Genomic DNA, 27,351 nt, shown 5'->3' on the forward strand with positions numbered 1-27,351 from the left:
ATTCCTAGCTATCCCCTAACTACCACATGATTATATCTGTCACAAATACCGAGCCTCACAGGATAAAATCTGGGACTGGAAACTTGAACTATCATTCAGAATTTGAGACAACAAGGTATGTTTCTAATTATTTTACTTTTCAAATGAACTTTTTTCCTCTAGAAGCTCTCTATGGCAAATAAATTGGAAACAAATCTGAAGTTACATCATTGCACATCTGTGAGGTAAGTGGGCCACTGTAAGTCTATTCTCAGAACTTGAAAACTGAGAGGATATAAAACTGCTGCAATTTCAGGTGAGATGAGGTGATCTCTGATGAAGGACCAACTGGATTATTATAAACAAGTTGCAGTTAAGATTAGGCCTTTTCTTGAAACACCTTTATAAATACGAGTTATTGGGTTCAATGTGGGGATATCTGGGAAACTACTCCATGGTTAGTAGCATAGTGGAACTCAGGCAGAGTTTTCCAATTACTTTTTGCAAATAACAACCCTTCTATAATTACTGCTGTACTTATATATATATATATACACACACACACTTGCTGATCAATACAGGTGTCTTCTGGGCTAAATAAAAAGCACTTTGTGATTAGAAGAGCAATATTAGCCTTGTGAAGAGGACAAACAAAACTGTTTGAATCCTCATAATTTCTCTGGCCACAGAAGTGACAGACCCCAACATATTCAGATATTTGACTGTTCCAGCTGTGAAAACAAACTTTTCAAAGTTCCCAACCAGCAGGCTTTCACATTTCTGGGAAATGAAACACTACTAGTTGTTTTATTTATGGTATCTTTGCTTTATGACAGTTAACGAGCTGTAATTTTATAAAAGAGAACAAAAACAATACTTCGTGCCATCACAAATAGCCATCAGCATTATTTATTGCAGATGTTTTAATCTATTGTGGTAATAATGAAACATTCATTGTTTTGCTACCCTGAGCAATCTGTGAGAAATTTAAAATGACAAAAGCTCCCCGCCTTTCCCCCCTAAAGCTTTTGCTCCTTTCCAGAAGGTTCTGTTGTGGAAGGGATAATGACGCGCTTGGTAAAAAGCATAGCTGAGGAAACAGCAAACCTACAGAAATAGTTTCACAATGAAGTTTAATCAATGCCTTCTGCAGAATGCAACTGTTTTGTAGACAAACAGGACATTATAAGCGTGATTAAACATTGAATATTAAGTCCTTGACTTGATAATACTTATGTGAAAGAAAGTTTCACAGTATTTAGTCAGTGGTTTTAGTATTGCAACTTGAAGATGTACAAAAGCAAGTTGAAGACCATCAATTCAGATGCATCGAGCCTCTGCTCTCATTAGGAACTACCATGGCTATTCAATGATCTTATCAAAGCTAAGCAGACAGGCTCATGCACGCAAGAAAATACCTGCCAGAGGTGGCCATACATACAGAGAACAGTATACTGACCCAGTTTCCCCAAGCTTAGCCAACAGCTCTGCACTATAATATGTCTTGTATCAGCAAAGGGTAGCACTGGAACCTGCAAAAAGGCAACTCCTTCATGCTGATTCTTTGGCCCTCCATCTAGTAAGCAGCAATAGAAAGAAATCTGGGATGACTTTTCCACTTGAGCTGCATCAACTTCCACCAAAAAAAAATCATCAGTGGCAAACAAAACAAACCCAAACCCAACCCAATCTGTGAAGGCTCCCAGGACCAAGTTTTTAGTTCATGTTCCAGTGAACCTTCCACATTCTTCCTTCTATTTCTCCATTAGCTCAACTATTGACTAATGCAGCCCCACTCGCCTGGTAAAACCAGTAGACAACTTAATTTATAGCAGGTTTAGCATCTGTCAGGCAAGCAACAAGACAATCATTCACAAGGCTCTATACCTAAGAGAACAGGCAATTACTCAGCCATCTGGAAAAGACAAAAGAAAAACTGAAAAATTTGTAGTGTGGTGAGCTCATGTTCGAGCAGTTGACTTTCTGCAATAACACTAAGGAGCAGGGAGCCCAACTTCCACAGCTCTCCAGCACTTCCCAGCATTGCAGTTTCACTTAAAATCAAGTTCACAGAGGAAACAGTGAACTGCAAAAAGTGGGGATGTGTTGAAGAAGATAACCTATAGCTAGCTAAAGCTGTTTTGAGCTCACCATTACAATCTTATTGTTATAATCCAGTCATAAGGAAACAAGCAATTTGTCTTTATCACAGCTAAAACTTAACTCTTCAAAGACTACTGCATGTATTGCTTATTCCAATTTCACTGAAAATAGCTCTTCTGTTACAGCTGCAAGAATGCACCACTTATGCTAACAGGATGGAATAGCTTACATTCAGCTCCTTGCTCAGGCCACTTGGAGGAGTTCCCAGCAAGTACCAGCTCCTTGACAGTGTGCCCCAGACCTATATTTTGTACATATTAATCTTAACCAGAACAACTGAAAGCACTAGATGAAGCGCAATCCTCTGTGCCTACATTCCTACCCTAATCCTTAATTTCCACTCCTCATATCAACCAGACAGTGCAAGGGGAGCACTAAAGACCAGGGATCTTGCCCTTCATCACAGTTCATCAGAAATGGTCTTTAATACCCAAATTCACTTAGCATTCAGTACTAAAGAAAGCAAAATCAAGTCTTATGAAAGAATGCTGCAGTGACAGAAGATCATATTATCTTAAAAAGTGCTGCCTATATTCTCTTAATTGCTTCTGTAGCAACTATAGATAGAATTTAACTGTGAACCCTGCTCATAGGTAAAATGACAATTAAAACCAGCATTGTTATAGTTGAACTGCCTTGTGTTTCTTAAAGCATTTCCAAGGATATCAGGTACTATTTCACACACTTTCACCCCAGCCATAGAACAGGTGGCATCTCAGGATAGGCTAGCCTATTTCTGCAAGTGCATTAAAAGCCACAATCACCTAGGAACTTTTTTTACTGGATTTCCCTCATCAAGCCAAGTCCCAGGTACGTCCTCAAAGTCTTTCTGTCCTTGTCTACTTCCACAATAGCCATATCTTCACAGGTCTCAGTTTCCCCTTTGAATTAGCTCAGTGATGCTATCTGCTTCAGAAAGATATGGTCTCTCTAGTGTAAGATTTCACAAAACTAACATAAAAACTTGGTATTATTCATGTTACAGCAGAGATTTTGGCCTTGATATTTGATTTACAGCTTCCTAGAGTTTGTTTGCCAGAGCCAAGAGATCTGCCTTAGCTTTAAACACATTATTCACATAGAGGTTTTTCAGACTGTTTTCAATAGGTACGTTTTCAAATGTAAAACAAGGTAAAGGCTGCTGACAGTTGTCATCAATGGAAGGAGATTCCCTCCCCCAACCAAATGAAGCTCTCCAAGAGTTAATTACATTGCTAATGGGATCAAAGACAAAGTAGCATCCAAAAGTGACAAAGTAACCACCACGATGCAGAACATGTAAACAGCCCTCATTGCCCCTTTTACTCGTGGCAAACTGGCAGATAGGCTAGTGATATTTGCTAGTGTTATGAATCTAATTTTTTAATTTACTTTAAGCCAAGGAACCTATGCTCCCACAGGTGAGCTAATTCCATAGAGCAAGATGGCCAAATACTTAGTTCCAATAGAGACTTTTCACATGTGTGAATACTTAACAGAAAATGTTGATACATTAAAGCTATTACAGGCATATAGATAGTCAGGAATAAGGTTCTGACAGCATTAAAGACATGTCAGAATTAAAGGGCACTGCGGCCTGTAAGCATACCACAGTGTGCTTTGCAAGCTAGTAAGAAACATGATTTCAGAACTGTAATTTTGAACTTAAACGCCCAAACCTTTAGCTAAACATAAGCACTGCAAAAAATCACATTGTATGCAAAAAGACCACTACAGCCCCCCCCGCCCTGAAGCCAGCAAGCAAAGTGGTAATGCCCACACAGGTGCCACACACCCCATAGAACAGCAGTGATTCCAAACATAAGACTGAAGTGGCCTCAGTATCATCACAAGCAAAAAGCATGGTTCCTCAGGGTGAAGGTTAGGTTACTGAGCAAGCACCCCTCAGAAGTATGTGGGGCAACCTCATGCTCACAAGACTCCACTGACCATTTAGAGAGATGCTAGGCTGCTTTTTGAGACAGCAGCTGTTGACATTAACAACAAAACATAAAAACCCAACACACAAAATACCAGCTGGTAATCCCAAATTGCTGTTACAGGAGATAATTGCTAAAGAAATCCTTAGTCATCTTTATGTAGAAACTTCATGCCCAAACCAATTATCTGCCAACATGCCTTGTTTAGCTGGAAAACAACAAACCTGAAGAAACCACAGTTTTCTGAAGCTACCTCCCTGAACTTCTTTGAAGAATGTTTTTGTAGGAAGGATAATGGAGGATTTTCCAGTACAGTAAGGATTACTGTTCCCATAGCTTCACAATATTAGCAACTTAATACACCATGCATTATCATTTAAGAACTTTTAGCACAATTATTAATTGCATTTTTACAGAATGTTAAAAAATAATCTGGAATATGTTATAATTGGCAGTTCTTATTAAGTTAAATGCAATTATGATTTACCCACCTTACAGTGAATGGCAAAATAAGACTTTGACTGAACTGAACTGTATGTAGCTTATTCAGCCAACAGGCCCACAATTTTATGTTTCAGACAGAAAAAAACCTCAAGTACCCTTCAGTCCCTTGTAATCAAAAGGGTTCCTCTGCTTTTCAGCAACGTTACTCACTTCAGTAAGATCAACAAGACTCAAAACTCTGTTAGATAACCACTTCCCTAAAGCCCAGCGGGGAAAGCTTTGGAAGAAACACGAGTTCACCCACTTTGATATTCTGGACTTGATAACAAGAAAAGCTTTGACTCTCGATTGCCAAGATCAGAACTAGTGATACGCTATGTGCTGTGTTAAACTGTCAGCCTCACCACACCTAGAGCCATGCACCAATGTAAGACTGCAATAAAAAGAAAAAAACCAAAAAACCCAGCCAAAACACAAAATCAAAAACTGTCCACAGAAACTCAAACAACACAGAGAAAGAGGATTAAAGAACAGCAATAAATTAAAAAAAAAAAAGTTATTTAAGCTTTGTCTTTGCATATCAGTTTAAGTTACAAACTCAAGGCCAAAGCCCACAATACTACTATTTCCTCAGGGAAAACTACTTGGGCAACCTGTTCCCATCTCAGTGTTTTCCTCTCCCTGCCAACGAGACACATATTAAGGTTTGCTCCTCCTCAGACTACTTCATCCACTTCCCAGGGCAGTTCAACAGTAACCTGTCCAGACTGGATTACAAGTACTTACCAGCTAAACATCACCACTGGGGCTACTGGACTTAACAAAAAACCTTCTGAAGACCAAACCAAGCTCAGACTAGAAAGCTGACAGTAAAAGCCACCAAGCCAAAAAGCAACACACGACATTTTCATAAGTAAAATATCCTCACGTTCTACAAACCAATTCTGTAACACATACCTTCAGCTCCCACGTAACTCCAAAGTCTTAATTTCAGCAAGAACAGACTGCTAATGGGCTGTTGTCTTTGATCCCACTCCTCTCTAACCCTGGGCCAGATCCACAGCTGGTACAAATCAATCTCATCACTAAGTTCATTTCTGCCAGCTGAGGAAGGGGCCTCTTTCTGCCCTGTAGTTTGGAGTACACTCCACTTATTCTATCATTTCTCATCTCACATGCAGCAGAACTAGCCCAGAAATAGTTATGTTTCTGATAGACAGCTACTCTCCTTACTTTAAATGGCACCTGACTTTGCACATTTGCCTGTTGAACTCTTGACAATAAAAGCAATTTAAAGATCTGTGACAATATATTAAATAGTTATTGAAATCAGATGCAAGTTTTGAGTATGACAAGTAGGGGTTTATTACTTCAGTCTAAGGGTATTCTTACACTTATTTCTCTCCATAGATGGACTCAAGATAATTCATAGCAGGGAATCAAAACCCTTGGCCAATTTAACACCATTCTTTCATTCTCCTTCATAAATAGGTATGCACAAACTCACTACTCATTTAAATCCCACAACCTGTACAGACAGGCAGCTGACTACCCTTAAGCATGAAACTTCCCAAACCGTTCCTTTCCCAATCGTTGCTTTGGGACTTGATGATCATATGAATCCTGTTGTATACAAAACTCATCTAAAAAGTGCAAGTACTATTTTAAGATCAGTACCTACTGATACTCATCTCACTAAATATACTACTTGCATTTCCCGTGAGATGAGAACACAGTGAGGTATTTTCTGCAGCGGAATTCTGGAAGGCTCTTTATCTCTGATGTTAAAACGCAACTGTCTAAATAATTATTCTGTACAAAGTGAGATTTTTACTGTAACTTTATACTACACATAAATAACTACATTAAAAGAATTAATGCATGAATGGAGCTTTTCTACATCATTTTGATCATCCTTCTGAAATTCAAACTTATAACCTATGCATGCATTTGCAAATTAGGCAAAATTTCTTGTCACCTGTGAAGCATTAAGAGTGATTTCAAATCACCAGAATAACAATAGTTGACAGTCATGTAGCTTGAATGGCTCAGGTCCAAGTTGAAATGTTTTCTCACTTACAGTTTCAAAATTAAGAACTTTTGGGGGACTTTTATATAAGCATTTTACTATAAAGCTAAACCAGTAAGGCCAAGGGCAAAAGAAAAAACAAACTTTCTTACAATAATGAAAGTATCTTACTGAAATAAATGTGCCTTACATTCTACAGTGAATTATTCCAAGAATCTTAAAGTTCTTAACAAATACTCTTTAAATACTTCACAATATTCCTTTCAGTCTCATCTCTGTACTTTCTAACTCTTAAATGAATTTGTTAGTTGTCAGAAATGTATGAATAGTATTGATAAGAACAAAAGTAGCAGACCAGAGGCAAAACTGAACAACTGTTCCCTTTTAGTGCCTTTTTTCCAAGAACCAATAACTTTTCTGAACTTTCACCACTGAGATCCTGGTATTTTTCCATGCTGCCATCCCGCATGAAAGTGCTTCATTTTAATTAAGCAAAAATGCCTCTATCCATTTTGAGTGAAAGAACTATTTTTTTGTGTTAGTAAGCACACAAGTATGTTTCCTTTGAATAACTGGAGCAGGTGTAGTCTGGAAGATAAAATCTACCATAGGCATATGTCTCAGTAAGTAGTTGTGCCCACCTGCCTCGGGACGGTACTGGTTCTCTTACTGTATGAATACATGGAAATTATGCACTAAATACTCAAAATATGCTTCTTTCCCTGAACTTGGAAATTGTATCCTAAGAATGTGCTGTGTGAGGGTGCAGAGATAACTAAACTGCACAAGTTAAATGTTAGGTTAGATATTTGCATTTTTCTGAATGGGTAAAACCACTTGAGTTACCATAGGCATAGACACTGTAGCACAAGGTGTAAAAGGGCTGAAGAAGTGCAAAAAGTTTGCAAAAGGCTTTAAAAACACAGAAGTGATATGGAACGAGCCACAGAAATTTTGTCAGGCATTTACACTGACACAAGGGATTGAGAAAAGAGTATATTTTTAAAAAGAAATAATCTAATGATGACTTATTCTTTGAATGCTCCCCCAACTTCAGGACTACAGCCTGAGTCTGTAACTGCTGTACTGAAGTACTGTAGTAACAACACAGTGGCAAGCAAAGAGCATTAACACATCTTTATGAATATGCACAAAGCAGGAAAAGTGTTGTGTGATCAAAGGCAGTTGGATAATGCAAATGCAAACTAAATACTAGATTTTTAATCTGAATTCTAGCATTTTCTGGGAGTGCTCATCAACAATTGCATTAGTAGCATTTTGACTATTTGAGCATGAAATCACATTCAGTGTAGTTGGCTGCTTCAGTGTATTCTTTGGTAATTTCTGATTTTAACCCAAATGCTAGCTTTCTGAAATAGGTATAACTCAGCTGCAAGACAATGACATCTTTATTTAAAATATCATACTTGTATGAATACAACATATCTTCCAAGAGCTCTACAAATAATCAGCAACACGCTGTCAGGCTGAACACAGCTGGCGTTGTTTATGTTCTCCACCTCTGTTTATACATATAGGACACTTTGGCCTTTGAGCTCTATTTTCCTGTATCTATATAAGATCAAAACTCAGGCGAGTACTTATAACAGTTTGACTCCAAGAAAACAGTAGAATTAAGTGTCATATCAGGTAAACTTGGGGTCAGACTGGCTAAACTGGGGAGGTTAAGGAGGTGTGTTTGCTAAACAGAACCAAAGGTATTATAACAAGGTACTGCTTAAAGCAGCTGTAATACTTCTCTGCTGAATGAGATGTTTCTATCCTGCCTTCCACTGAGGCCAGCTAATCCTGTGAGTGATACGAAACATGTCACAGAAGAGCCTGGAATCTGTGTTTCATTGGTAATAGCGACAATGACCTTGCCAACTCCTAACAAAACAATTTTCTATTGCTCTGATATAATGGTGAAAACTGAGCTGTTATGCCTGTTTCCTCTTTGTAGGAAAAGTCAGTTGCTATAACATGCAACTAGATTGCTCTCATAGTTAAAAATCAACAAATCACATATACTATGGAAGCTGCTGAGAAAAAAATAGCTGCACAGGCTGATGTCACATCTCAAAATTTCATGCAGATGTATTACTACTTTACTTATATTTGTCTAATTCTTTCTAAACAGGAGAGGTTTAATCCTAACATTTAACATAGCATGTTTTGAAATATATGTATTCAGGTCTTCTGTAACCAACTAATGAGAAGTTTCTTTCTGCTTCTTTTTATTCCAGAGCCTCATTTCACCATACTAAGGGAACCTAGTTTATAGCTTGTGACTTCTTTTATCTAGAGAACGTAACAGTTATCAAAGTACCAAGTAAACACTTCTGGTATATGTGAGAGACATATATGCTGCTGTGTGTGCTTTACAAGTACTATAAATTTGTTTTCAAGATCTGTCACAAAAGAATTCATCCATTTTGGTAATTACTCAACCATTGACCAGGTTCTACTTGGCAGACTACTTAGCACCAGATTCTACTTTTTTAAATACTTCCTTCTCTATGTAATTGATGGAGGCAGCTGTGTGTAGTCTTAAGCCTGATTTACCCTTTGGTACCTTATTCTTGCTTAGTGAGTACTAGTACCTAAATGTAAAGCAGGGCTTTTTGTAAGAGCACAGAGACTCAGATTTTCTAAGGTGGTTTCGGTACACTATTGTGTAACTGAAATCTTCAACTTCACATCACTGAGATTGATCTGATTGTAAGCGTTCAGTTCCCTAAGAAACATGCCTTATTACATGTTTTCTCTGTTGCTGAGACTCCTTTTCCTGGCTGCTCTGGAATTATGTATCCCTAGACAAGTTCTTGGCTCCTAAGACACTTTCTGTTTTATTGAGGATCCCAAGACCATAGCGCAGACATGTTGTCCAAAAATGTTGTTGCACTTCGAGTGGTCCAAAGGCAAACTTCAGCCTAATGAGGTTAATTTCCCTAGGCTCCCCTTACTGGCTCCTTCAAAGGAAACTCTGCTGAGAAGCTTTGGGATAGCTAGGCTAAATTCAGCTTGTATAGAAATACCACCCTTATATAGTTACTACCTTAATTGACTTATACATCTGGTCTCTTGGACTCCAAACAAAACATTAAATCATTTGATTCGCTACAGCCCACGTTTTCCTCCATCATGAAAAAGCTGCTGTAGATTTTTCAGAGCTGCTTAAGTCCTGAAACTGTAACTTCAAATTTTATTCCCTTGCTTAACTTCATTGTCATGAGCTGCTGTCTTTGTGAGAACTAGGTACTAAAAAGCATTCTCGCACCGCAGGAGAGAACATGCTGCTATATATATGCCCTAGATTACTTAGAACTTTTACGTAGAACCTGTGTCAGAACAGTTTTATCAATAAAGAAATGATTAAGCTAATCCAGAATCATATTTGCTTTCTACTTCTGCTGCAATGTCCAAAAGATGACATATGCCCAGATATTTCTGGATTGACCCTATTTCCCTAGCTGCTCATAACATATGGCAACACTGTCAGTAACCATCATAAAATATATCTAGAGCCAAAGACATGTACAAGAGCATACCCATATATAGACTTTGCACTATATACTGACATATCAATATATCATTTTTTTTTAGTAACACCATGTTCTCATAAGCTTAGAACTACAAGACAAGAATCTGCAAAAATACTAATTTTGTGTGTAGCTTTTGCAAATTCTCATACACACTTTGTCTATCATTGACTTCATCCATGAAATAAAGACAGCAAACACTACTACTTACAGCACCTGGTAGTGATGTGAAGAAAATGGATCAATTAATGTCTTTAGATACTGCAATTGCTGCAACCTTGCTAGATTACATTTCTTGGGCTGGGGCTACTTCAGAAACAAAATGCTTTTGATAAAATACCATCCTAAAATGTTGAATCCCAGGATGAACTAACTCTTCAAATTGCCTTTTGATGCAGCGCTGTTAGGTGACCCTCGATGATTCCTGTAGTTAAATTAAGTAGTGACAATGAGTTAGAAAGGGAAAATTGGTTCATTCTGATGATACACATTTTCACAGAGTAGAAGGTGCTGCAGCTACAGAAAGAAAGGGGGAGAACTTCCCAAAGAATCTGTCAGAAAACAAATCAATAGTGTTTGTTGTTCTCCAGCTACAGCATGAATCTCCCAAAAGTAAGATATAGTATAGGCCAAAGCATCTACAGCAGCAGAATGATGGATAGTACTTACGAAGTATGATAATAGATTGAACATATATCAAAAGCCAGAGATGTAACCTTACCAGACTCACAGTTTAAGATTTTAATATTTAAGATTAAAAAAAAAAAAGGTGTGAACTTTATAATCGGGGTTGGATAAAATACCTGTCAAAGATTTGCTTTGGCACCTGCCTCATCATTTTCATATTTCTCTAACAGTTCATATGAAAAGGGTTTCTGAAAAACAGCAGACGCTCCTGGGAGACAATTTGACAAAACATGCTAAAGTCTGCATCCACCAGCACAATAGCATCATTGCTTCTCAGTCTACAATTTCCACATTATCTGGGAGGTGCTTATGTACACAGACTATCAGATGTTCAATTAAAGCTTAAAGGTACTGCGTATAAAATGCAAACTAAAATGTTTACAGTCATTAAAAAGAAGACATTAATGTCGTAGTGTTATATGAAACTAAGCAGGCGTTGCTAAAAAAAACAAACACTACTATTCAGGGCCATGTGATTTTTAAATCAAATATTGGATATAAAACCATTAGTAGCTGACATGTAAAACTGTAATATTCCCAATGGTCTTTAAGAAAAAAGAAAAGCTAAGTCAGTGAGACTTTGTTTTCAAGTTAACATGCAGTTAGATTCTTTTTATGTTGCTGAACACACACAAAAAAAGAAAAAAGTATCTTTATTGATACCTGAACATTAATAAATCACATCAACAGATGTTAAAGCAACCAGAAATCGATTGTGAGAAAAATATTATCTTTGGATATTGTTGTAAAGGGACAACTGGTGTTAAGAAAGAAATAGAGTATTTCTGCAAAATTATATTGAAAGCACTAGAAACAACAAAAAAATTGGAATATTGGAATATATAAGTATTAGTTTTTGTGGTTTTGTTGCTTTGTTTTGTGTTTTTTTCTTTTTAATGAAGTCAAACACATAGACTGCATAGTGGACGGAGTAAGTTAAAAAGACATTCTTTTAAGCAATATCTAAACCACCAAGCCTTAAACTAACATCTTGTTATAATGTCCTGTAACCTACTCTGGTTTTATTCCTAATGTTACGTGTTGGCTTCTCTTTACACAAAACAGTAGTCCTTCTCCATTAACAATACCCAGGCCCCATCTGTTTCTTATTAAATACCTTACTTTTTCTGTATTGCATTGTGTTTCTGTCGCAGAAATCTCTCTGAGAAAAATGGGTTTCATAACTAAGGATTTAGGTAAATTCTGGAAGCCTCCTCAGCTCTGATTCAGCACATAGAAGGGTCAGCATCTGGGGGACATTTCTTCCTCACTGACTCTTTCTGCTTAGAGTGTCCATGTGCCTCCTCATCCTGCGCTGGTGAAAGATACCCCAGGTAGTCCCAAAACATGAAGGGACTTTCTCTGCACACTGTGTGACAGCCAAGAATTGTTTGAGGAGAGCAAGAATGAAGGGACGAAAGACAGTAAGACCTCGAAAAGTTAGCTCCTTTCAGCAAAGCCTGTTAAGGAGAAAATGCAAATAAAAATGCAGGGAGCAAAAGCAAGTCCATTTTCTGGACTGCAATATGTCAGAAGAAACATTCCACAGGGGTAGTTTCCCAGCCTGACAATTCAGTCCACTGGGTAGGCTGTAACATATAAAAACCTTGATGAAAGGCAGTGTAATTGAGAGTAGCAAACTGATTGATTCTGAACATATGTAAAAGAATAGCAAATAAATGTATTTTTCTGCAGCAGCTACTTTTTTCAGCTCATTACAGACAGATTTTTCACACAAAGATTTACTGCACAGTATTACTCCAGATTTAAATTTGTGTAGATTTTTTAAATGCATGCCATTTTCACATTAATTACTCAAATACAGACTTTTAGTATGTTATGAGTGGTCAGTGCCTTCCTCCACTCAAGTATGTGGTTCACAACTGAAAAAGGCTTTTGTTTATTTTGCACAAATTCCTACCGAGCCCTGCAGCATGGAGTTTCTCAGAGACACCAAGATCGTACATGTCACATGAAAACAGGAGGTTGGATAGGAGAGAGAGACCCTACAAGCACCCTTTCGACAGGAAAATTGGTGCCAAGGACAGAGGTTTGCACTACAGACAGACAGAAAGGGAGAGGAAGGAATTAAAAATATGCATGTGTCTTTAAAGATACTAAAAATATCCAGTGTGAGATAATAGGCTTCACTACTCTTGCTGTATGTGAATTTCCTAATTTTCTGTTTTGTTTTGTTTTTGTTTTATATCATATTCAATCTTGAGTAAAAACACACTGATATTCCAAGCACTCTGCAGGGCACAAATCACGTTTCATGGCATTTTGCCTTAGTTGTCTTTGTATCACAGAAAAAACAGAAGATGTTGTATCACAGTACTAAGTAAAACTAGTTATGGCAAAGAAATGATCTCATGTATTCTTTCATTGTCTAAGAAGTAATCCTGAATTTTTTTTTTCATCTGTAACAATAGGATCAGATTTATAACATCAATAGTACAGCATTTTAATATTATAAAGCAATAATTTCACTGAAGGGCAGACCTCAAGTGCGACAGTGATGAATCAGGCAACCATTCATTTTTAAGGATGTACAAATAACAAACCAAACAAATGGAACATCAGAAAAATATTTATGACCTTTGTTAGAATAAATAAAAATAAAATGAACTAATAACTAAATTTATACTTGTTTTCTGGAAAACTGTTGTATAGAAAAAACATAAAGCCTTCTTTATAAGCAAAGATAAAGGACTTTTTGTCTTAAGAAACTCTTGAGGGTGCCAATGGATTCCTATGTCTGGCTCTCTCTTGAAGCTTTGAGACAGGTATGCACAAGCATCATCACCTACAGTATCTGTGTAAACGAAATAGCCCCCTGTAGAACCACGTATATGCAACTCATGATACAGAAATGAAGACTTTCATAAAAAAATAAAAATTAAAAGGAAAGCTTTTTATTTTGGCTAAAACGTCTCTCTCGGCCAATACAAGTAGCCCTGAAACGCTGCTGTGTTCTAACTTGAACTTACGCAGTGGTAGCCAGATTTTCTGATGCTTCAACCTGCAACGCAAAAATCTTCATCTTGCTGAAAATTCAATAGGTACTTCAGAGAGCCACATAAAGTAACTCTGATGGTGGAAATACTAGTCAAGTCCCCAGTTCTTCAAGAAGTCAGCAATAAAATCTCAAGAATTTGAGATTCTGCAACAGCAGTAGCAGGTTGCTCATTTCCATGGGAAAGCTGGTTGCCCAGGTCTCACTGCCTGCCACATGGGTTGGCAACACTCACACAAGGTACCACAGAAGATGCAATAGATTGGAAAAGCTTGAAAAAAGCTTAAAAAAAATCACAAATGGGGCACCAGAAAAGTATGTGATAAAGAAGGCAGCATGAGAATAAGGCAGAAGTGAAATGAACACAGGAGACGAAGGGATTAAGATACTCCCAAGTACATGTTTCCTACACAGCACTGCTGTAGTCCCAGTTGCTGTTCCCTGGAGGGATAGGGAGGAACTGAGGGTCCTTGTCTCCTTTCATTTTGCTGGGAAAGTAGCCTGACAGTGGGACTTCAGATTCACAAGAAGAGGACAAAGCTCGTCAAAAGGAAAGCATCCCTTGAAGAGAAATATTAAGTGCCATGATTCAGAGATGTTTTTCCCCTGTTAGTAAGCAATGCATCTGCGTCTCATTTAGCTGCCCATGTCTTGCGGTTTCCTTAGCAGTGGGACACAAGACAGTGTCCCAGTTACAGCTCCAGGCCCTGCAGATAAGCGATGACTATTTGAATCTTCCTTGTGTTGGGCAACAGCCTGAAAATGGAGGAGCTGAGTGCAAGTGCAAGGCTGTAAGATCACCGTAAGAGGAACAAGAGGGTTCTTTACTGTTCTTTTCTACATCTTGAGATTTTTTAATCCTGGTTTTAGATGTTTGGAGTTAGTAATGGTGCTCTTGGCAGAAAAGCAGACTTGGAGCACCATAAACTTCTTATCTAGGTACTGGGTGGTCCTCATGTTCCTGTTTGGATATTTGTGTCTAATGATTCCATATATCACCAAGCAAAGAGGCAGAGGGAGATGAATTATTGGGGAGCCTGACTACCTAAGATAAGGAGAACAAAGAAGGGAATGAAGTCACTGAGGATTTTAGTAGACTTCATTTAGAGAATGGTGTTAACTCTTCCATCATCCTTAGACACTGGCTAAAATAAGGAGTTACAAATAAAAAAAAAAATAAAGCTACTCTTTTAGGTGTTAGGAAATACATATAATGTTTTAAGACTTGACTACAGAGTGAATAAAAAGAAATTATCATCAAATACATTTAAAGGAGAATATACACAGGCTGGCTTTAAGAGATGGTACAGGAAGGCCCACAGAGAAATGGGTATTTATATCTCAACATAACTAAGCTACAAAAAGAACTTTTGTTGTTGTTGTTGTTATTCAGAAATAATAAATGAAGAATAAAGTTTCTAAAAATTTATACTTAAAGAATTTTACACAAAACCAGAACAAATAGGAGCACACAAATTATGCTTTTTTCTCTTCATATAAGTACTTCAAAACCATTTAAGGGCTCTCTTGAAATTGTGGAGTGTCTTACAGAAATGTAATCTCACAGCAGCTTCATTGACTATCGTATGGTACACTCCATATTGAAACTCAGTTCAATTCCATTCAAATTTATTAAAGGTCAAAAGTCCTGCAGCACCAAATGTTCCAAATTTTAATTACTCTGAAATCCTTATGCTTTTATGAATCAATGTCATCTCACTTCAGTTTCTGCCGTAAAATCTTACTGAGGCAATTTTAAAATAAAACAGTTCATTTTATCCTCATAACTTAGACAAATTAAAGTTCTAAGTAGATTTATTTCTCGACATAAGAGGTCATTTCCTAGATCCTACAGACAGTGTGATGAAAGTGGGACACTGAAGTTAATAGTACAGACCAAGTAGTTTGCAGGACTGCTGTGGTTTAACCTCAGCTGGCAACTAAGCACCACGCAGCCACTCGCTCACTCGCTTGCTCCCCGGCAGGGGAGCCAAAACCAGCACAATGGGAAATTACAAATTACTTAAATGGTAACAGCGAAGTAGTTTGTTTTATGCCCTTCTAGATCCTCTTCTCTTCTCCTTCTTATCTTTCTTTTCCTTTTTCTTTACTTTCCTTCAGCCTTCAGCTATTTAACTCACTTTTTTGTTTGCTTCTAATTCTCTCTTCTTTTTTTCCCTTTTAAAATCTCTCTCCTTCTCCTCTTAATTTCTCTTTCCACCATTCTGCATTCCTTATCAGCCAAATCTACTCAAGGAGAAAAAAAGTCTCCAGCATCTAAAGGCAACTACCTTTTCTGTTCATAGTTCTTTTTAGATACCAAGTTACTTGACGTTAAAATGTCTGTGATAAAACACTAACCTCTAAGACAGCATTGTGTGAAACAAGACTTCTTACAAGAAATACAACTACCTGAAAGCAGAAAAAAACCTACTTAGAAAGTGACCTCAAGGTTAGGAAAGGCCATATTAAACCTTTCTCGTTACACTTTGACACCAAAGATCACTAAATGGTTTTGGCTTGGGATTCTGTTTAAAGCTTCCAGTGAAACATGTAGTACAAGACAATAACGTTAATAAGCAAACTTGCACATTTTGATTATTTGATAGATGTCAGGGTTAAATACTGTAACAAAAGAGCAAATCTGAACATCAAAGACTACTCTGTGGCAGTTCAAGAAGAACAAATTTTTTCTTCTTTTATGTAAGACAAGGAACTTGCTGGTTCCTGTAAAAGAACACTTACTTTTAGCAATCTAAAGCAGGTGTACTCAACCTTACACTTTTTTACATCAAGCCAGGAGAGTTCATCTGGGCGGAGAAATTAATCTCTTGCCCATGGCATGCTCGCAGCAGCTATTTGTCTGGAGAGCCCAGCGGTCACCGAGAGATGGGCACACGGCCAGTGACATGCCTGGGCAGTGTCGTGTTAGGGCTAATGGCTCCCCGGTAAGATGGTGACTGCAGAGCAATCCATCTGCCCAAAACCTTATGGCCCACCTCATCCTAAAAATCCTCCTGGAAAAAGCATGTCCGTGATCATTGCAGCACACGATGCCACTGGATCGCAGTGACTGCTGGCGCGCCAGCACGCTGCCCTTTCCTGCCCCCTGTCCTGCCGCCCCCCTCACCTCTGGGCTGGGTGAGAGCCGTGCACGCCTTGGGCCGGATCCACACCTTTGGTCTCTGCACCCACCACAAAGGCAGTGCTTCTGACCTACAGGTGCCGGACCTGTGGTGCCAGCTGAGGATGCTCCTCTCTGCCCGGTGGGGCAGGAGGCGTGGGGACGTGACGGGCAGGGACGGGCCGCTCCAGAGGGTCTCAGGGAGGGCAGGCGTTTCACCTCCTCCCAGGCGTGAGCGACGGGTATGTACTGGGCTCGCGGCGCTAACCTATGGACCTGGGTCTGGTTTGGAGTCAGAGATTACTTTTTCATGGAAACAGCAGATAGACGTACCATGTTCTTAACACTGTAAACAAAGATTTTTTTTAAAAAGCATTTCAGTCAGAAGATAATCCTCCCAGCTTCTTTCAACATTGCCTTTGATCCTGTTCTTTTCAAGCATATTTATATTTGAGGCAGCAACGTTACTGTTAAATCCATATTTTTTTCATGGATTTGCAAAGTTAAAGCCACATACCAGATTTCTTTTCCTTCTTACAAAAACTATGTGAAGGACGTATGTATCTGATTATAGTCAAATAGAAACCATGGAATAACTTCCAATATTTAACCCCAATGCACACTTCAACTTGTCTAAATCACTACAGGTCTGAGGAAACTTGGAAGGAAACAGCTAAATTTCACATTAACAGGATTAGCACAGTGTTTCTTTATCAATGGAAGATACGTAAAAATTACGAGCATCAAATACCATAATAAATTCACTACCTATCAACTGATGAATGAACAGCAATACAACATTTTTAGCAGAAAATAAGTAAAGAATTTCAGCATATTTACTCTACCTAGAAAACACTGGACTAGGACTAACTGAGAAATGGCTACTACATTGCTGATGGGCTTTTAGCACCATAACAGCAGATTGTTAAAGCTTTTACAGTAGAATAGCTCTGTATGTACCCTCATTAAATGTCAGACTGATGACTCAGCATTAGCTGAGTCATATAGATATACCAAACGGGCTGCAGGTACCAGTGTGAACCCTGAAGAAAGCAAAAAGTAAATTATGATTATAAGTATCATTTTAAGGAAATTCCTTAGCCACTAGAAGCTTATGGGAATACTGAAAGTAATCAGAGGAAATTGTTTGTATTACTTTTTACCACACATGTTACAGGAATCCTAAAGCTTTCTGTCCCAATAAATCCCTTAAGGGATTGAAAGTTGTAAATAAATAAATCTAAATTTAGATTTAAATAAATCTTCTAAATAAATCTGAAAAATTAAATACATTTATTGTCCAGACAAAAAAAGGTCCTTGTTTTGGTAAGCTTTTTTTCTGTAGGGGGACAGCAGTGGAAAATTATTTACCAATATTTTTTTGCTATTTTATATATGTATATACACATTTACTTTTTAAAAGTGAAAATTTGAACATAATAAATAAATTATTTTTATACAGTAATTTATGTATCACTAGATTAGATTAACAAATACACTGAAATATTTCTTACCTTTCCTAATTCACTGTATTCTATGAATAGCTTGATAGTTCTGAAATCCAGAAGAATATCACATATATGCTGACTTTTTGGGGGGTTTGCTAGTTCTAGTTGCTAGATTTTTTTCTAAGAAAACCTTGATGACCTTATTATCTTTCTTCTCCTGAACCCGCATATTCTATGTTCAGGTTGTGTATATTAGGGACAAAACTCAGAAACTGTACTTTAGAACAAGACATGAAGAATATAGTAATTATAAAATAAGACCATAATAATGATAAAATTCTTTATAAGAAGCTATCATTACTATGCAAAATATTTATAATATTTACTACCTTAATATTAGCTCTATGCTCTATTCAGAGACCTTTAGTGTGGAATAAGCATTTTACTTTTACCCTCTTTCTCTATCAGTTCGAGTTGTAAAATGTTTTGAACATTGAAGTCAATGTTCACAAATACACAACACATTCTGCTCTAGAGTGACAGTCTGAATCCTGAAACTGTGTGGTTTGCCTTCTTGATCATCCTTTTGCCTACGTAAATTTCCTCCAAAGGAGCGAGGCCTGCACACATGCATACTGTTAGCCCCCAGGATGCATGCATGCCGTTTATATTCTAAGCTTCAGAAGTAAAAGTTTGAAGTAAAAGTCAGTCCTTTCTCAAGAGTCAGTCCTACTGCAAGGCCTTCTCTTTCAGATGTTTCCCTAGCACACAATTTCTGTTAAAAATACTAAAACTCCATTAAAATCAGTTCTTCACAAAAAACAACTCTAGGAAATTTTTACAATCATCCTGGTTCAGCAAGAGTATATTTTGTCCCTTCGTGCTCAAGTGAGAAAGCTATAGAGCTTTTAGGAAGTGTATGTGTGTGTATATTACATACACTTATGTATGTATACATATGTGTATACATACATACATTTCAACATACAAAGAATCAGCAAGAACAGGTATCACTCTTCTTTACTAGTGATATATTAGTGACATTCCTAATAATAACTATGGTTAAACAAAGAATACAGCATTTGATATTCCTAGTGACAACTATAGTAAATAAGACAATGATGCTGATTTCAAGCTTTTTGCCTGAAATGCAAAATTAATTGAACAATAGAAAGAATAATTTTAACACCTTGTAAAATCTTAATACTTCATAATTCTATTTCTACCAAAAATATGAAAGACTCATGTCTGCTCCAGCGATTCACTCTGTGACAACTTTAAATTCTGATCTTTATATATGACATCCAAAACTTGCCCATGAAATTACAATTTTATTCTCTATAAAATGAGAAAATATATTTTATTCACAGAGTAAGCAAACCTTTTTGATTAAAATTTCCTAAAAAAGAAAATTACATATAATGCAGCAATAAATATACAAAGTTATAAATGTCGGAAAATATGCTTGTATAGTCTTCAATGTAAACGTTGTATGCAGTATACAACAATTAATAATAACCATGGTATTACTCTATAATACAGTTTTTCTGAGGGATAGTAAGACACTCTTAATACATTGCCACTTCACTATTAAAATAACAATGAGATTTTTCTGTATTATTTCCCATGATGATAAGCCCGTGCTGTTCCTCCCCCACCCCACCCAGATACTGTTATAATGAAAAGTACAGATGTATATGGGAATAAATCCCCTTATTTTCCTTCCATACTATTTTTTTGTTGCAGTGGTTGTATTTGTCAGAAATTATTATTTCTCCCCACTCTCCCCAAATCTGATTTTTGCTCATTTGAGCTGTGGTGGAGTAGAACTAGGCTACAACTTTCCCAGCTCCAAGACCCTTCTATGGGAAAATAAAGAACAAAGCTTCATCCAAGGAGGTGTAAGCTCAGATAAAGCAAACACCACTCATAGAAATGAAAGTTTTGTTGTGGTCCTTGATGGACCACTTCGGTTCTGGGCTTGAGACGCATGGCTAGAACTTGGATCACGACAGTTTTTCTGGGCAACTCATTGTGCCTCTTACTATACCATAATCAATCATATTTGGAGAAGCATCACAACGAACCTAAAGAAATGCAGTTATACTATCTGTTAAAAGACCACTTGGAGCAAAAGTATTTTGAAATGTCTCTATATCGTAAATACAAAATACTCTTAAAGCATTGCTAAACTGCTACATCTGAATGCTTTAGTGAAAATTCCTGTTAAGAGATGCAAAAACCAGCTATGGCCCCTTTCATTTAAAGTCATATTTTTTTGCTTTGGTTATGCAATTTAAGTGTAACCCAATTAAATGAATATATATGTTACACAATCACAAGCCTTTTTGGAGTCTTTTTTATTAGTATTTTATCTATGATGTGCAAAAATAAACCAGCAAAAGAACATCTTCGAGTACTATGTCAACTGACAGGCAAATATACAATGTTAATAGCAACCAACAAAGTATCCATCAACTACAATTACACATCATTTTGGCTTTCTCCTTTCTCAGAAAGGAGCTATCTACTTCTTACAGAATCCAGCTCTGCATGATATCTGCATTCTGCTACTAGACAAATTTTGACATCATGGATAGCAAAGCCAAATAGTATACAATGTGAATGGCATTCCTGTAAAATCTCTACTGTTGCTCTTAGTTGCTAATATTTAAATAAAAGGAACATTAAAGTCTGATCCAAACACCTTATCTTAATTTCAGAGAGTTGATTCTGATCCACAACTTTTAACACATTCCATAGCTGATCTCTCTAAGAAATTAAGTATCAAAATTTCAATATGATATAAAAACTAATTTACATCCCTGTTTTCCCTTTAACTAAATATTAGCAATTTGCTAATGTGCTGGATTGAGAGCCTCCCTGTCCTGAGAGAAGAAAGCAAGCAATTTGAATCCACAAGGTCTGACAGCTAATGACAGATGACATTCAATGATCTATTATAGTTGCAAAACAATTTTCAAAAGATGTGGTGCTCTTCAACTCCTGCATCTTTTTGTAATTTACTCATTGTGGCTAAATGCCACCCCAAACCAATTAACTTCATTAATGCTTTTGTGAGACATTAATATCTATATCTCCATCTATTTCAGTTCTTTGTAGAAAAAAAATCAGACTAAATACTCAGAATCACAAACTTTCAAACACCTGAAAATCAATGAATCAATAGTGAAAATACAGTATTTTTACTCTGGGAACTGTGGTGGGTTTTTTTGGTTTTTTTTTTTTTTCCATAAAAGATAGTACTTGAGAAGATACACAGATACATATTTTAGAAGACCTTTTTACTGCACAAGAAACATGCTGTGGAAAAATTTCAATCAACGTATTTCAGGTTTCATTAGATTTGTGCCTCAGTTTCCATATCCATTAAATTAAGGGGCTCTTTTAGGCATAATTAGTTAATATGCTTAAATATTTATAAGCCGTAGGATGTTATTTTTCTGCATCACTTATGCACACATTAACAGCCTGCTAGTTTGGGCAGTGTATTTTGTAGATGTAAATTACTTGTGAGTGGACGAGGCAGTTCTCAGTTCCACTCAGTTCAGCGCCTCTTTCCTTAATGCTGCTGATTTGGAGGACCAAGTGAGGTGGCAGATTTATTTATATGTATGTTCGTACTTTAGAAAAAACAAATACTACTCAAGCTGTAGATCAGCTTACAGATAACATGACTGTCAAGATAATACCCAACCCAAGGATACCAACAGCCACCCCTCCAACTCCTGGTTATTTTAGGGACTTCCATCACATATATTTTCCAAGCAACCACATCACATTTAGCTGAATTAAACTGAAAACCTTCATTCCATTTTCAATACTCCTTCCCCTTTTTGTAAACTAGGTATTTCTAAAAAAAACACAGCAAATATTCACAGGCATAATGATAATAGTGTGTTGCCCATCATGGGCATGCTTATTTATAAATAGCTGGACAGGAAAAGAATAATGTCAGCAAGAACTGAGTTGCCCTTTAAATGAAAATAATCATCTGGCTATTTCAGTCAAGCAGCTCTGTATGCAATAGGAAGTCTCACTCCCAAATGTTATCATGACTCATCTACTTTCCTTTTCTAATTTTCTGCTCTTTTCTCTTTTTAAGTACAGCGTTGATAAACCCTGCACAAGCTGCAATGCTGCGTTAAATCCCCCTTTCTAAATCTTTAGATTTTAAACTGCAGTTACCCATTTATATCCATAAAGTTACCCAGTACAATCACAGTGGTTGCAAGGTTCCTTCACACAAACAGTAGACCTGTAAAATTCTCTACCTTTATGAATGCTAACATTTGAAATAGCGTGCAAAATGGTAAGATTCTAAATAGAAAAGGTGCAGCTGATTGTAGCCTGGAACTCTTACAGCTCTCTGGGAATAGAGGAGTTAATCATCAGCCCAGGCAGTTCAGAAAGCTTGCAGTGAAATCTAGGACTGTACTGCAGATGTGTGGAGCATACAGAAGGTGTGGCCCGTGCTTTCTGCATGCATATTTAAATACCTAAAATCATATGGCCTTAAGGTTATTATTAAAGAATAACCTCCCAGAGAGGAAGAATTCCACAGTGAAATGAGGCCTAATATTTTTCTTCAAATAGAGAGCTGAGAAGAAGAGAAGGAAAAGCCCGGGTTACTCACGATTCTTTTCACCTCTCCACCTTGACCCCGCTTTCATTCTAGGCACGACGTCCGCAGCAGCAGTTATGTCTACTAGCCCAAGCAGCAGCAGCAGTGACAGCACGGCCATGCCAGGTAACAAAAAAAAAAAAAAATCACCTCTACCTGGAGTACTGATAAAGATGAATTAGAAGACTTTCCTTAGGAATGAATAATTGGAGCTAACAGCACTTACTCAGCAGAGGCAGAGGGAGATGTAAAATATTATTCCTACTAGAAATGTTTATTAAAAATTTCCATTGCATTGCTTATTTCCTTTATCCAGGGAATGCAAAAACAGAAGAGTTGTAAAGGCTTCCCCTAGCCAGGAGCCTCTGGCACTCAGAAGCCGAAAGAGATGCACTGGCAGCTTTCTGTGGTCCCTCAGAAGCCACCAGCTCCTCACCTGCCTCTGCCACCTCTCAGCCCTTCCCAATGTTTATCAACATTCCCCACAGCACCCTAGCAGGGGACACAGCCGGGCTGAAACTGGAGGAGTTTCTTCTCCTTCACTTGCATATTTCACTGCAGTTTCACCAAGCTGATGACAGGAACGCTTTAATGTTGACACTCAAAACTCATTACATTTATCAATGGGCGCAAACCCACAGTTTGTAAAGCTTCCTCCTTTACCCACAAAGGGGGGCAAGGGTAGAGACGAAAAATAACGTACCTAGGATGAGAAAGAAAGGCTTAAAAAAGAAACTTTTTCTTTTTTTTTAAGCTGTTCAATAACTCTGTCTCTTATTCAGCATAAAGATCTTCTAATTCTAGGGAACATAACACAAACAATACCACCTCCCACTCAGGTTTCTGTCAGCAGACGCTGCATAAATGGAACAGTTCACCGACAGTAAGAGAAGCTCTGAGAATTTATGTATATAATCTGTGTTACCCAACAAACCTTCACCCTGCAGCCCAACAGCCTCTGGGCAGCCAGTGCCCAGTGCAAGCAGGCTCCAGTGCTTGCAGCACTAATAGCAGTATTGTTGGAAGCTATTTAACCCTGTGTCTATCAGTGCCCAGGAGCTAGATCACAAACTTCCCCGTGGCGATGGACACAGTCTCAAGGAAAAACTGTAACAAAAATTATCTGCTAACCTTTTCACCATAGTTATGAAATCATTCCACACAACCTGTAGAGGCCCAGGAAAGCTTCATCCTGAGAGCTGAAAATCACTATAATAAGACCAGAGTGCTTTTCACTCATGGTGGTGGAGGGCTTTAGTCTGGATGTAGTCTACATTTATAGTCAATAAAAGAAACTGCAAAATATCCAGTTCTTTAGCATCACAAGTATCAGCCTCAGGAGTTCTCACAATTGTTACTTACTTATACAAGAGTAAAACTTATTTTCTTAATAGAACAGCAATGAATTAGCATTCTACAAGTTAATCTTCTGCCTCTCACATTGCATATTGGCTGTACACTGAGCTGTAGAATTAAGGGTTTTTTTTGAATAAAGTACCAGAATGAATTTCTAGATACAATTTCAATTACCAAGAAAGTAGAGACAAAGCAAGCTATTTTAGTCTTAATAATGCATCTGTTAAGTTATAGTGCTCACAGGCATTGCTCTTTATGAAATTTGAGCTCAAAATGATTAGTGCTATTGAAATACTCCACAGTGACCAGTTAAGGCATGACCATCTGAAGCCATTCATTTCTAGACATTCTCATGTCAGTGACAATAACTTTCCAAAAGAGGCCAGGAGCAACTTTGTCACCTAGAGCTGGCCAACTTCAGATGACCACAGAGATATTGTATCAGAAAGTTTTCCATTAAAGTAGTTATGCATGAGTCCTTTAAAAGGAACCCTCTGTTTCTTCATTTGGGCCAGCTGGAGAAAATAGGAAGGGAGATGTGCTCTTATTTCAATTTGGGCTAACTACGTTCAGTACAAAAAGTTAAGTATTTACAGCACAGAACAGAAAGAACCAGTGATCTGCCAAATCTCCCGCATGTTACACATTACAAGCGGTCTTTGGTTTTGCTCTGACCCCAGCAGTCCCTGTGCAGCTGTTCCCCCTATGCAGATGACCAGGAGAGGGTGGTTTCCTCATAGCACTGTGTCTGGGCAGAGAGAGAGTCACCACGTCCTCATCTCAGTGGAGTTTCCCGATTAAGAGGTTTGGTTTCTTTGTGATCATTTTGTTCTACAGGACTCACATTTATGGGCTGAAGAACAACGGAGCATCACTCCTATGCCTGCCATCAGGCCTTTGCCCTATAGCAAAAATAACTCCTATGGTAACATACAGCATTAAAAGAAATGGTTAGGGATTTACCGTGCCTTTTATTTAAAGCATATTCTAACAGCACATCCTTCATCATCTTAACTCATGCCAGGGAAGTGTGTCAATACTCATTGTGGTGCTGGTTATGTAAGACATCTGAATGTACCAAATTGTTCACTGCGTCAAAATATGGCAAAGGAAAAAACTTCAGTTAATACAAGGTGCTCCTTTAGGAGCACATTAGCAGTAATGTGGAATGGTGTAGTTTACTCTGAATGCAGAAAAACTATCTTTTCAAATGACAGCTGCAATTTTGAGCACTAAAACCAAAAGGTTTTGTGATCTTGCAGTTGGCAGTGCACTGTTTGAAGGATAGAAGATAAAAGATTTTCAAGAAAAAAAAGCAATTGTGTGGAATTCCAGAATGAGAGAAAACAAATCCAAGCCAAAAACTTGAGCTGCCTTATAGAAGAAACCCCTGCCTTGCAGTTAATGCTTGTTATCCTTTATTTGGTCCCAGATCCAAACTTCATTGAGCCTTGTGCTGCACAAAAGTAAAATGGTGCATCAGATTGGTATTTCAGCAGATGCCTGCTGAACTCTCAAGCCACACAGTTGCTTTGTCTAGTAGGCAACCTTCCACAGAGTTAATGGAAAGTTTCAGAACCATAGGCCAGATGGCTTTTTATCTTACAAGATTAATGGAAGGGTACCTTCATGGACACAAAACCTGCATGGACATTTTTGCACAGCTTACATCCATTTATCCTGTCACAGGAGAAGGAGCTGTTGCCTTCAGAAAAGCTACTCTGTATCCTGATGGGTGTGAAGGGATGCCCAACGCAGCATCTTGTAAGTGACCATTTTTCTCTTCATTTACACAAAAAATGCAGTCAGATAGGGAAAACTCATCACCATAAAAGCTTTTATATCACCTTGTCTTACAGAGCACCTCATGCACAGTGTTGCTGGTTAGCAAGATAGTGGAAAATTACTGCCATAGAAGCAATGCCAGTCCACTGCCTTCTCCACTGGAGTAATAGCAAGTAAAACTGAACTGATTATGCATTCAGAGGTGTGAAGCCCAATAAAAGGTGCCCTGCTCCTATGTGATTCAGTGTTTTATAGCTCATTTAACTAGTTTCAGTTTCTGCTGTATAATTTCTGCTCATGTGAGTTCCTTAGCAATTTGAAAGCTTACTCAAAAGCAGTGCGATTAATTCTAGAATTAGCCATGTGGACAACTTTTTCAGAGATGCAGTGGACCACTTGAAGATGGTACGCCAGGACCGGATGCCTTTCTGACTTATATGTTGCAGCTCAGTCAGAAGTTAAGGACTTGAAGATAAAATTACAAAATGAATTTATAGTCTGTGTTACGCTAGTTCTATCTAGCTTTAATATATGTCATTCTCTAAAATCTTCAGACATATTTAATTTCTTTTCTCCTCAGCTTTCATTATGCTCCAGCCTTTTAATTTTTGTTTTAGTGTGTCATAGATAAAAGTCACTAGCAATTTACTGCACAGTTCTTTCCTTGGATCAGGTATCTTCCACAAAGCTTTTTATCCATAAAGAGCAGAACTTTTTCTAAAGTTCTCTCTCCCTTCATTAGAGTTCTCTCTCCCTTCATTAGAGACTTCACCTTTACCTTCTTCTAAAAGGTAGCAGAACTCTCTGCAGCATCTTGGCACGGCCTTTCAGGAAGGGTCTGAAACAACTTCCTTCTCTTCTGCACAGAGATACTTCATTCACTAAGACATGATGAAAGCTACAGCCTCTCTCACTGGAGGCCTGCAAGGCCGTGAAGTCAGCCCTCTTGTGCACAGAAGTCCTTCCCCACTCTCCTCAAAGCCAAAGCCACTTCCTTACAGAAGGACCTCTCCGTCGTCTCTGAAGAACCCACCACTGACTGTGTTGGAAATTGATGATCTGGGAAAGTTTTTTTTTCACAGAGGTCACACGCTGCTTTAGCACTGAAAGAGGACAGACTGACAAGGAAGAGCCTGGCCAGCGTAAGACGGGCTCATGAGTCATCCTCTCCTGACAGTCATGCTAGGACTGGGTCAGCTCATACGTAAGGGCAT

General features: G+C 37.9%; 1 protein-coding gene and 1 long non-coding RNA gene across 2 annotated transcripts in view; one reads left to right on the forward strand and one right to left on the reverse strand.

Annotated features, from left to right (window-relative positions):
• LOC138685689 (uncharacterized) lies at positions 1 to 26,117 on the forward strand. The gene is made up of 3 exons (XR_011325065.1): positions 1 to 115; positions 23,051 to 23,122; positions 26,042 to 26,117. It is a non-coding gene; the product is annotated as an uncharacterized lncRNA (long non-coding RNA).
• ROBO1 (roundabout guidance receptor 1) overlaps positions 1 to 27,351 on the reverse strand; it is a 659,452-nt gene that overhangs the window by 518,213 nt on the left and 113,888 nt on the right. The window lies entirely within an intron of this gene.

This window comes from Haliaeetus albicilla, chromosome 6 (genome assembly GCF_947461875.1).
Source record: "Haliaeetus albicilla chromosome 6, bHalAlb1.1, whole genome shotgun sequence".
NCBI lineage: Eukaryota > Metazoa > Chordata > Aves > Accipitriformes > Accipitridae > Haliaeetus > Haliaeetus albicilla.